A 10,565-nucleotide genomic window follows, 5' to 3' on the forward strand; every position below is an offset into this window, starting at 1 on the left:
AGGGAAAAGGGGTGGGTAGGGTGGTGAGGAGTAAGCTGGCTGTAGGGTGGTGGGAGGGTGGGGGTAGTAGGAAGGAGGAGTAGCCTGCTGCAGAGGCAGAGGCTCGTGCAAAACCTCTACTAGGACAGTGCACCTGTGGCTTTGCAGGGTGTAGCCCCACGGCTGCTCTCATGGGCTGGGCTGATGTTGAGTGCCAGTAGCTTTTCCATACTGAAGGTGCGAGCTGTTGGTGGGGCTATAAATCTGGGGTTTGGAGGATGATGGCCTCCTGCATAGGGGTTCCAAGCCCATGTTTTTCTTCTGCACTGCCATAGTACAGGTTTTCCAAGAGGCTCTGCCTCTGCCTCAGGCTTCTGCCTGGAAACAGTAGGGGGTGGAGGTGGGTTGGGGAGCGGATCCTTCACCAGTGATTAAGCACCATCTTCTTGATGCTGACCTCGTGACAGTGAGTTCTCATGAACTTCCTCATAGTGTTAAGCCACTGGTTGGATGGAGCATGAGACTAGAGGCTTGGGAGCCTCTGTATAGATTTTGGAGGATGTATGGAAATGTCTGGGTGTCCAGGCAAAAGCCTTCCAAAAAGGCAGACCCTCATAAGAAACCTCTACCAGGGCAGTGCAGAAGGAAAATACGGAGTTGGAGCCCCCACACTGGAGGCCACCATCATGCAGACCCCAGATTCATAGACCCCGCAACAGCTTGTACGGTCCGTGGGTAAAAGCTACAGACACTCAACACCAGCCCAGCCCATGAAGGCAGCCCTGGGGTGTAAACCCTGCAAAGCCACAGGTGCAGAGCTGCCCGAGGCCTTGGGAGCCCAGCCCTTACCTCCGTGTGCCCTGGATGTGGGACAAGGTTTCAAAAAGGATAATGTTGGAGTTGTAGGATTGAATGACTGGCCTTCTGGGTTTGGAGTTTCAGGGACCTGTAAGTCCTTTCTGTGTTTTGTTCTTACTGGCACAAGTATTCCTTTTGGCTGGGAATGCTTACCCATTGCCTGTATAAGCATTGTACCTTGGAAGTAGTTAACTTGCTTTATATTTCAGAGGTTCATGAGTCTAAGGGTCTGCAGCCTTGTGTTGGATGAGACTTTAAGCTTTGAACATTTGTATAAATGATGAAATGATACAAGACTTTGGGGGATTGTAGGGAAGGTATCATTGTAGTTGGCAATGTGAGAAGGACATGAGATTTGGGCCAAGGACAGAATAATAAAATTTAGCTCTGTGTCCCTACCAAAAGTCATGTGGAATTGTAATGGGGAATGTTAAAGGTGGGGCCTGGTGGAAGATGATTTAATCATGGTGGAGAGTGGGGTTGGAAGGTGGGGATAGGGAGAATGGGGGGATTATGTTGGGGTGAGGGGTGAAAATGATGGTGGCAGGTGGATCCTTCACAAATGATTAAACACAATCTCCTTATTTGAGTCCTTGTGATAATGAGTTCTCTTCATGATTTTGGAGCTGTGAGACTGAATGGATACTGGCCTCTTGGGTTTTGGACTTGCATTGGGCCTGTGGTCCCATCTGTGTTATTTTGCTGGGATATTTCTTCCCGTTGGATTGAGAAAGCTTACCCAATGGTTGTACCATCTTGTATCTTGAAGAAAAGAATGCCCTTTTAAATTCAGGGACTCATAGGCAAATAAGACTGTAGGCTTGTCTCAGATGAGACATTGCACTTTTTACATTTGAGTTAATGCTGGAATGAGTTAAGACTTTTGGCAACTTTTGAAAAGGTATGATTGTATTTTGCTCTGTGAGGACATGAGATTCGGAGGGGTCGGGGTCAGAATAATATGGACTGGCTGTGTTTCTCTACAAAATCTCATGTGAATTGTAGTCCTGAATGTTGGAGATGGGGCCTGGCGGTAGGTGATTTAATCGTGGATGGAACGGGGTTGGGGTTGGAAGGGAAAAATGTGGGTAGTGTCAGTAGGAGTGGGTTGTCAGTAGGGTGGTGAAAGGATGGTGGGTATAGGAAGGGGGAGTAGCCTGCTGCAGAGGCACAGCCTCATGGAAAATCTCTACTAGGGCAGTGCTGGCTTTGCAGGCTTTAGCCCCCATGGCTGCTCTCATGGGCTGAGCTGGTGTTGAATGCCTGTAGCTTTTCCATACTGAGGGTGCAGGCTGTTAGTGGGCTTATGAGTCTGGGGTCCGGAAGATGGTGGCCTCCTGTGTGGGGGCTCCAAGCCCATATTTTCCTTCCGCACTGCCATAGTAGAAGTTTCCCAAGAGGCTCTGCCTCTGCAGGAGGCTTCTGCCTGGAAACAGTAGGCAGTGGTGTGTGTGGTGGATCCTTCACCAATGGTTAATCTTCTTGGTGCTGATCTCCTGATAGTGAGTTCTCATGTGATCCGGTTGTATAACGGGCTGTGGCACCTCTTTCCTCTCTCTGTCTTGCTCCTGCTTCTGCCATATGAAACACTTCATTGCTGCTTGGCCTTCTGGTGTGGTTAAGAGGGTCCTGATCAGCGTGCACCTGCTCAGTGGACCTAATCAGTTGGGACTTGGTCAGTGAGGCTTATTTAGTGGCAGCGTGGTCAGCAGGGGTCTGCTTAGAGAGGGTCTCAGGGGGATCTAGTGGTGGGGGTTTTGGTGAGTGGGGACGTATTGGCAGCCAGTTGTTTGGTGTCTGGTCAGTGCAAACCTGGGCTGTGGGGCTTGACCAGTGGAGACCTGGTTAGCTGGGGCTTAGTGGTAGCCTGGTCAGCATGGGCTGGGTCACTTGTGAGCAGGTCAAGGGGTGCTATTCAGTGGAGGACTGGTCACATGGGACCTAGTCAGCAGGGCCTGGTGGGTGTGTCCTCATCAGTGAGGCCCTTGCCAGTGGGGCCCTGGTCAGGGCAACCTGGTCAGTGGAATCTAATCGGAGGGGGCCTGGTCAGAGAGGACTTGGTCAGTGGTGACTTTTGTAGCACTGGTCTACGGGGTGACCTGGTCATCAGGGACCTGAGCAGTCGGTGCCTGTTCCATGGGGCCTACTTATTAGGGTCCCAATCAGGGGCATCTGGTCACCTCAGGCCTGGTTAGGAGGGGCCTGATCAGTGGCAGCCTGTTCCCTGGAGGCCTGGTCAGTGGGGCCTCATCTGTGGGGTCAGGCAGTGGGGTCATGATCGGTGGAACCTGATAAGTGAGGCCTTGTCAGTAATGACCTAGTCAGTGAGAACTTGTTAGTAAGGACCTCGTCAGTGAGGCCTTGTCAATAAGGACCTTGTCAGTGAGGCCTGGTCAGTAAGGACCTGGTCAGTGAAGCCTGGTCAGTGAGGCCTTGTCAGGGAGGCCTTGTCAGTAAGGACCTGGTCAGGGAGGCCTTGTCAATAAGGACCTGGTCCAGTGGCGATTGCTCAGTAAGGACTGGTCAGTGAGTCCTTACAGGGAGGAGGCCTTGCTCAGTAAGGTCTGGTCAGTGAGGCCTGGTCAGTGAGAACACTGGTCAGTGAGGCCTTGCTCAGTAGGATCTCCCTGCGTCATGAGGCCTGGTCAGTAAGGACCTTGTAGTGGAGGCCTTGTCAGTAGGTCCTGTCAGTGAGGCCTTGTTCAATAAGGACCTGGTCCATGAGGCCGGTCAGTGAGGTCCTGGGTCAGTGCGAGTCCTGGCCTTGTTGTGCCTGGTAGCGGGATGATTAGTGGGCCTGCGTGATGGGAGGTATAATCAGTGGGGTGTGGTCAGGGAGGACCTGGATGTGTGGAGTTGGTCAGCAGGAAAACTGGTCAGTGTGGGCTGCTGAGCACTGCTTGGAGAGTCCAGGTGTGTAATTGTGGTTATCGAGGGCCTGTGGACCAGCTGGGGGTGGCCCAGTGGTGCCCAACGGGGCCCAGTAAAAGTGGACAGCAGGTGGTGTGGATGGACCTGGGAGATCTTGCTCAGAGATTCTGACAGGACAAAGTAAAGAAAGGCCAGAGGTGGGCCGGAGAGATGGTCACAGTCTTGTTTTTACTGCACAGGATGGAAGGAAGCAGGAGAACAGGCAGTGTGGTCAGCTGGGGGTGCAGTGAGAGGCAGTGTGCATGCTGGGAGGTCAGATCTGGAGGGTGTGAGGGTCAGTGAGGTGGGGCTCCAGGTCACCCTCTAGTGCAGTGGGTGGGGTCTCACCCAGGCTCCCAAAAATGACCCCCAGCCAGGTGATATGGTCACTCCCTCCGGGACTGCTTCAGCCCGGTACCATCCTGGGCAGTGCTGTCTCATGTCAGGACTGTACCAGGGACTGGACTTCTCAGATCCTGTAGAGGGCAAGCCTCCTTGCCTAGGAGTGGCGGCTTCATGGTGCAGCCTGGCTCTCCATGGGCTGGAGCATCCCCTGCCAGCCTTGTGCTCCCTCTTCTCCCAGCATCCCACTTTCCAGTGTCAGCCAGCAGGGAGGGCCCCATCCTCCCTTCCCTATGTGTCTCCTGGGCTGAAACTTGTGGGCAGTTGGGTCAGGGATGGCTTCCTCAGGCCCATTTGGGGAGGGGACTTCTCCCACCTGGTGCAGGTCCTCAGCTCACCTTGGTTGCTTAGAGAGATGGATCAGTCAGTGCCTGAAGGTGAAGTAAGGACTGTCCCTGCTGTTGGGAGGCTGGTCTAGGGATGGAGGACTTACAGTCTTCCAGTCTATCAGGCCTGGGCGCACTTTCTTGTCTTAGGACTTCAGAAATGCCGTCCTGATGATGAGGGCAGTGCTGCCCAGGGCGGGTGGCTGGGACCTGACAGCAGTCCCCCAGGGAGTGACCACATCACACATCCAGGGTCCGGGAAGCCTGGCCTGAGACATGCCCAGTGCACTGAAAGTGCACCTGGAGCCCACTCCACCTGATGCCTCCACAGCCCTCACAGGGTCTGACCTCCCAGCATGTTCTTGCCTCTCCCTGCACCACAGCTGCCCACCTTGCCTGTTCCCTGAGTTCCTCCATCCTGTCCAGCAGGATGGGATGGACAGGGGGACAGCCTGTGTGCACATTTCGTGGCAAGTGGGAGTGACACACCATCTCTGGGAGGCACCATGGTTCCTGCCAAATCTGACCCCAGGACTCTGTCCTTGAGGTGGTTTTACCAAACCCCAAACCCAGAACTGCGGTTGTGGCTCAGGGGTCAGCACCTGCTAGTGCCAGGACACTACTGGGAGACTGGGACCTGACCAAAGCCCATGGTGTCTCTGACCTGAGGACAGGGTGTCTTGGGACTATAAGGCCAGGCCACCAATGGCCATTTCCAGGAATCCTGGCAGCTCAGCATACTTTATCGCCTGTCATCTGAGAGCAAACGTGTAAAATCGGATGCACAGAAAAATGACTCAAAGTGCTTACTGACTACAAGAAATCTAGGAGCAGCAAGAAGGTAATGGGGAAAGGGAGGGACCTCCATGACCAGTGTCTGCAGAGCCAGGGGTACAGGCACCCAGTGCTGTGGCCTGGCACCAGCTGCCTCTCAGAGGGTGGGTGGCACACTGTCCTTACCCAGAGGACAGCAGGCTGGTCACCAGCTTTTCTACCTGTCCCGGTAAGCATCACATTGCTGGAGGAGAATTTCATCCCAGAGCTTGGACCATCCCTAGCTCAGGGGCTAGGGGTTGTCTCTTGGTGACGTAAATGAAAAAACACGGTCCAGATCAGAGTTCCTGATGTTGAACACTCATCCATTCTTTGAATCATGGGAGGGGAGGCCTGGTACTAGGTGGACCTAACCTCTTTGAGGAACCACAGAGCCCAAGGCTGGAAACCTCCAGAATCCTCCACCCCCGATCCTCCCTGGGGACCCTGTGGCCTGTCTCACCGAGCTCTCTCCCCGGGGACCCCTGTGGCCTGTCTCACCAAGCTCTCTCCCCGGGGACCCCTGTGGCCTGTCTCACTGAGCACTCTTCCATCCGTAGATGTCTCGGCTGCTCTGTGAGGGAGTTCCCTTTCAGGTGTGGGGCTGGGCATGGTCACTCTTGCTGGATGTCTAGATGGTGGAAACCAAGGGCCTAGGGAAATACCAGGTACAGCCTTTCCATGCTCATCCAGCGCAGGACAAACAGGCCAGGCAGTGTCAGGAGCCCAGGTCTCCAGCTGGAGGGAATGTCAATCCTGCAGTGGGAACGGGCCCATTGTACATCCTAGGCACAGACACCACAGGTAACCTGGGCTTGGTACCTACCCCTCCCCGGATTCAGAAAGAAGCCAAACAAGGAGCTTTGTGCAGAATGAAGCCTCCTTCCTTCCAGAAGCACTGCTGACTGGTGGTTGCCATTTGTGGCAGTGAGCCTTTTCTTTATTCTGAGGTTGGGCTGGTTTCTCCTCTTGGCCCTGACCTACAGATTATAAAGGAGAACAGCAAGAGGTCCCCAGGAAACATCCACAGATGGCATTGGAAATAAGTCACCTTCTGAGAAGCATGTCATGTTCTGGGAAGGCTAAGGCATCAAGTAAGGCCTATGGGGTTGGAGGATCCCTGGGCAGGTGGGGCAATCCACAGCCTTGGAGTCTTCCCATGGGAATCGGGAGGTCCTGAGGCAGAGGCAGTGGTTCCACAGGAGGAGTTACAGAGCCACCAAGGGCTCTCCTGGCCCAGGGAGCAGTCAACACCATGGACTGAACACCTGCTGGGCTCAAAGTCCTGGTCCAGACTGGGGCATGTGGGGCCAGGAGGGAACTTGGAGTGGGAGACAGAGAGACAAGTGTGCTCAAAGGGCACCTGTTTCTGGAAGTAGTGTGGTCCAGAGATTTTGCCTGGGAAGGACTTCCAGGGTTTCGTATGTGTTGTGGAGCTGCTTCCTCTCCCCAGCCTCACCCTGCAGGAATGCCAGTGAATATGTTGCCGCCATCTTGGAGCTCAGTGCCCTCATAGTGTAACGGCACCAGCAGATCTGCCTGTGCACGGACTTCCTGTACTACCTCATTCCTGAGGAGCAATGCTTCTGCAGGGCCTCTGACTTGGTGCACAAGTTCAGACACCATCATCCTGGAGCAGTACCGCACCCTCACTAGCCAGGGTGTTGATGACTTCCTTGAGGCCAAGCCCACGTTCAAGGCTTCGGAGTTCATTGATGCACTTGTGCTGAGCAAGGCAGATTTCTCCGGGATCTTAATTCAGGAGGTAGAATGGAGCTTGAGATCAAGCATGTGATGAAAGAACTTGCACTTGATCTGGAGGGCTCTGGGGAGCCATGGAAGGTGCTGAATAAAGGAGTGACAGTCAGATTCGTTTTAGAGATGACTGTAGAAGGCTGCCTAGGAGTGAACAAGAGCCAGGAGACCAGGGAGGGAGCTTGTGGGACAGGTCTGGAGATGGCAAGGGAGGGATCCTGCTTGGATGAAAGGTCTTCAGGCACTGTCTCATGTTACACTCAGGTGCCCTCAGAGCTAGTATGTTGAGTCTTACCTCCAGGATGAAAATGGGAAGGAGTTGTCAGATGAGGACATAGAAATGGAGGCTGGCATATTCATGAGTGCCGGTGGTGGTCCCGGTGTGGGACTACTGTGGGAACAGGGGTCTTTCCATTCAGGGATGTGGTGGATGGACCCTACGTCACTCCATTCTGCCCTTCCTTTCCCTCCTCCCATTCTCCTAAAAGCCTCAGTGCATGGGCGCTGTTCATCCTCTGATGCTGAAGCAGCCAAGAGTCACAAGCCTGCCTGGCTGTCTCTTAGGATATGACAGCAGAGCCAGTGGCCTCTACTGGATCCTGTACAACTTCACAAAACACCCAGACACCAGGAGTGCTGCCAGCACGTGGTGCAACAGTTCTGAGGGACCACAGTCCTGAAGACATTGAATGGTGGGTGCAGGGCCTCATGGCCTGTTCCCCAGCCCCTCTCATTGGCTCTGGTCCAGGTGGTGAAGGGGGATTCACCTGCCTCAGCCTCCTGAATAGCTGGGATTACGGGCACACACCACCATGCCCAGCTAATTTTTGTATTTTTAGTAGAGACGGGGTTTCACCACGTTGGCTAGAATGATCTCAATCTCCTGACCTCGTGATCTGCCTGCCGTGGCCTCCCAAAGTGCTGGGATTACAGGTGTGAGCCACCATGCCCGGCTGGTTCTGACATTTTTAAGAAAGTTTAGGCTGATGCTATGGTAACTCAGTTATTCATGATACATGTCATCTTGTAAGTAGGAGTATTCAATATTCATGATTTTGAAGCTGTTTCAGAGTGCTATAATCACCCTACTTGACAGACTTCAGAATTCGTTGAAAATCTCTGGAAATAATTAGCAAGTTATTATCATAGGCTCTAAACAGACCTTCAAAATGCATTACAAAGTATTGGTAAAACAGATTGTCAGTCTGCCAAAAGTAGTCACTTTGATTTGATTTGCCTTGAATGAAATTTTTAAAATGTAAAGCTAAAGTCTTCAAGATCGCTGCACTGGGTTTCTATGGGACAACACTGAACAGGGCTGCCACTGAAACACCTTGGATGAGAGCCTCAAACTCCCTGAACACAGCAGCCAGCACACTACTGGGAGAATGACTGGGACTCAAAAATGTGTGCAATGAATGTACTTATGAGCTTGTTGGAGAGGAAGTAAAGAGGTTGTATGTAATTACCTCAAATTAGTACCACTACAGAGTAATCAGTACTGGTAAAGTAAAAGTAGCGCTAAAGTAGTACTAATAAAGTAGTACTAATAGCCCTACACTAGTAGTAGTAATAAAGTGGCATTGCTGTTGATTCTATCCGTCTATCTACCTACCTGTCTGGATGGGAGGGCACAGGATTTGACTGATAAGATTGGGCTTAGCAGTGAAAAGAGCTCATGCATGCTTTGAGCAGGTATGCACTCAAACTTGGTATCATGTGACTGTTCTGAATTCCAGAAGCATGGCTAAAGGGTGGAAGTTTTGTTTGACTGTGTCTCACATTTTCCTTTTGGTCTATTGTCTAACACATGTTGCTAGAATTCTTTTTACTCTGACCACCTTTTATGTGCAGACAACGCCATTATTGATGAAATCACACCCAAGCAGATCGGAAATTGGCCCAATACTTAAACCTACACCAAGGCCTTGGGAGAAATGGTGGTGCAGCAGGAAAGCAGGAACCTAACCATCGCCATCATAAGGCCCTCCATTGTGGGAGCAACGTGGCATAAGCCTTTCCCAGTAAGCCCACTTACCTGGATTCTGTGTTTTGCTTTCAAACTAAGGTTTTTCTAGCCCAATTATTTTCTGATATCTTTCTTCTTCTTCTCAGGATTTATAGCTAAGTGCGACCAATCAAATATGAACCCATTATACTAGGGCAAAATCCCACTTTGGGATCATGAGGCTCTTCTGGCAGTTACCCTATCTTAGAGTTGGATGGAGATCTTAAATTAGCTTCTAACTACTCTAGTCTCAAAATTCCCATGGGTGATGTTTTTATATCTTGGCTTTCCCACTATAGCTTAAACAGACCAGAATGTTCTTGATGGCCAACTTGGTAGTATTGCAACTAACTGCCAGGGTAAACAAGAGTCACAAAGCTCACAGAAGGATCTCAGTTTGGGAATAGTAATTTTTTTTTTTAACCTCAGTATACTGCTGTGTCCTTCTGAAAGTACTTTGAATTATACTGTCTTCTTCAAAGCAAGTCTGTGAATCTTTGGGGGCAGATAAATTCCAGCTCCACCACTTACTGGCAATGCAACATTTTTGAGTTGTTCTTTCCATAAAACAGGACAGATACTACTTTGGAGAGTTGGTTTAATGAGACAATGTATGAGGAGAGGAGTGCTCAGACTCTACTAAAAGGTGGGTCCCTTCTAAAAAGGCTCAATTAATATTAGTCCCTTCATCTTCTCCTCCCATATCTCTCGTCTCCCATTATACACATTTCAACTTTTATACTGTAAGGTAAAGAGACATAATAAGGTCAGCTGAATGGCTTGGGGCTTAGGAAACAAACTCAAAAAGACATTTCCCTCTAACTACTCCTAAGCATAATCTTTCCTGTAACATCTTTAAGCAAGTCAGCACACATTACTGCCAATCATGTTTTCAACGTTCTCCTAAAGAGGCTAAAATCAGGACGAGGTGGAGAAGTATGGTTGGTGAATTGTTTAGCAGATCATGATATAAGGACAAGATCCACTGTAGCCCTTAAGATGTCATAAAACACCGCAAAACCATTCGTGGCTCCTGCTATGAACAGCAATCCTGGCCAAATTTTAATTATTGGACAAAGTGCAGAAAATAGCCAATGCTTTGCCATTGATCTTTGGGATCTTAATAATACTGAATTAGATAGTTCTATTAGCTGGGGTCTCAGTGCCCTTGTTTGAAATTTATTGAGATTAGACTGCAGATGTTCCAAGATAACAATTTTCTAAAATGTGTAACCAATGGAAATCTTTCTTTTAGGGTTGGGTTGATAATCTAAATGGACCTAGCCGACTCATTATTGTGGTATGTATAGGGATGAAGAAATAACTCTGAAATGTAGTGGAGGAATAGTAACACAATTCTTAGTGCTGGCTTAGTTTCATTGATCCAAAAACGTAAATGCTACTTTACTATCAATTGAAGCATATTATTTCAACTATTCTGGTTATAATATGAAGGCAGGATGAAATTATTTTATTCTTTTAGAATATTTTATCAGGAAAACAGGTAAAGTGTT

At 50.3% G+C, this 10,565-nt stretch overlaps 1 protein-coding gene across 4 annotated transcripts in view; it reads left to right on the forward strand.

The window, feature by feature from the left end:
- The window catches only part of LOC108536047 (actin, cytoplasmic 1-like), a 42,582-nt gene extending 32,027 nt beyond the window's left edge, over window positions 1–10,555 (forward strand). Inside the window, exons 5-10 of one of the 4 annotated variants that reach the window (XM_017882536.1) lie at window positions 6,275–6,382; window positions 6,742–7,053; window positions 7,532–7,735; window positions 8,898–9,067; window positions 9,624–9,697; window positions 10,307–10,555. The gene's annotated coding sequence lies outside the window, so the exon portion shown is untranslated. Of the gene's footprint in view, window positions 1–6,274; window positions 6,383–6,741; window positions 7,736–8,897; window positions 9,068–9,623; window positions 9,698–10,306 lie in introns of all 4 variants that reach the window. The other 3 variants (XM_017882525.1, XM_017882533.1, XM_017882539.1) reach the window with 3 other exon arrangements.
- The last annotated feature ends 10 nt before the right edge of the window (window positions 10,556–10,565 follow it).

Source organism: Rhinopithecus bieti, unplaced genomic scaffold, assembly GCF_001698545.2.
Source record: "Rhinopithecus bieti isolate Rb0 unplaced genomic scaffold, ASM169854v2 scaffold_1452, whole genome shotgun sequence".
Classification (NCBI taxonomy): Eukaryota; Metazoa; Chordata; class Mammalia; order Primates; family Cercopithecidae; genus Rhinopithecus; species Rhinopithecus bieti.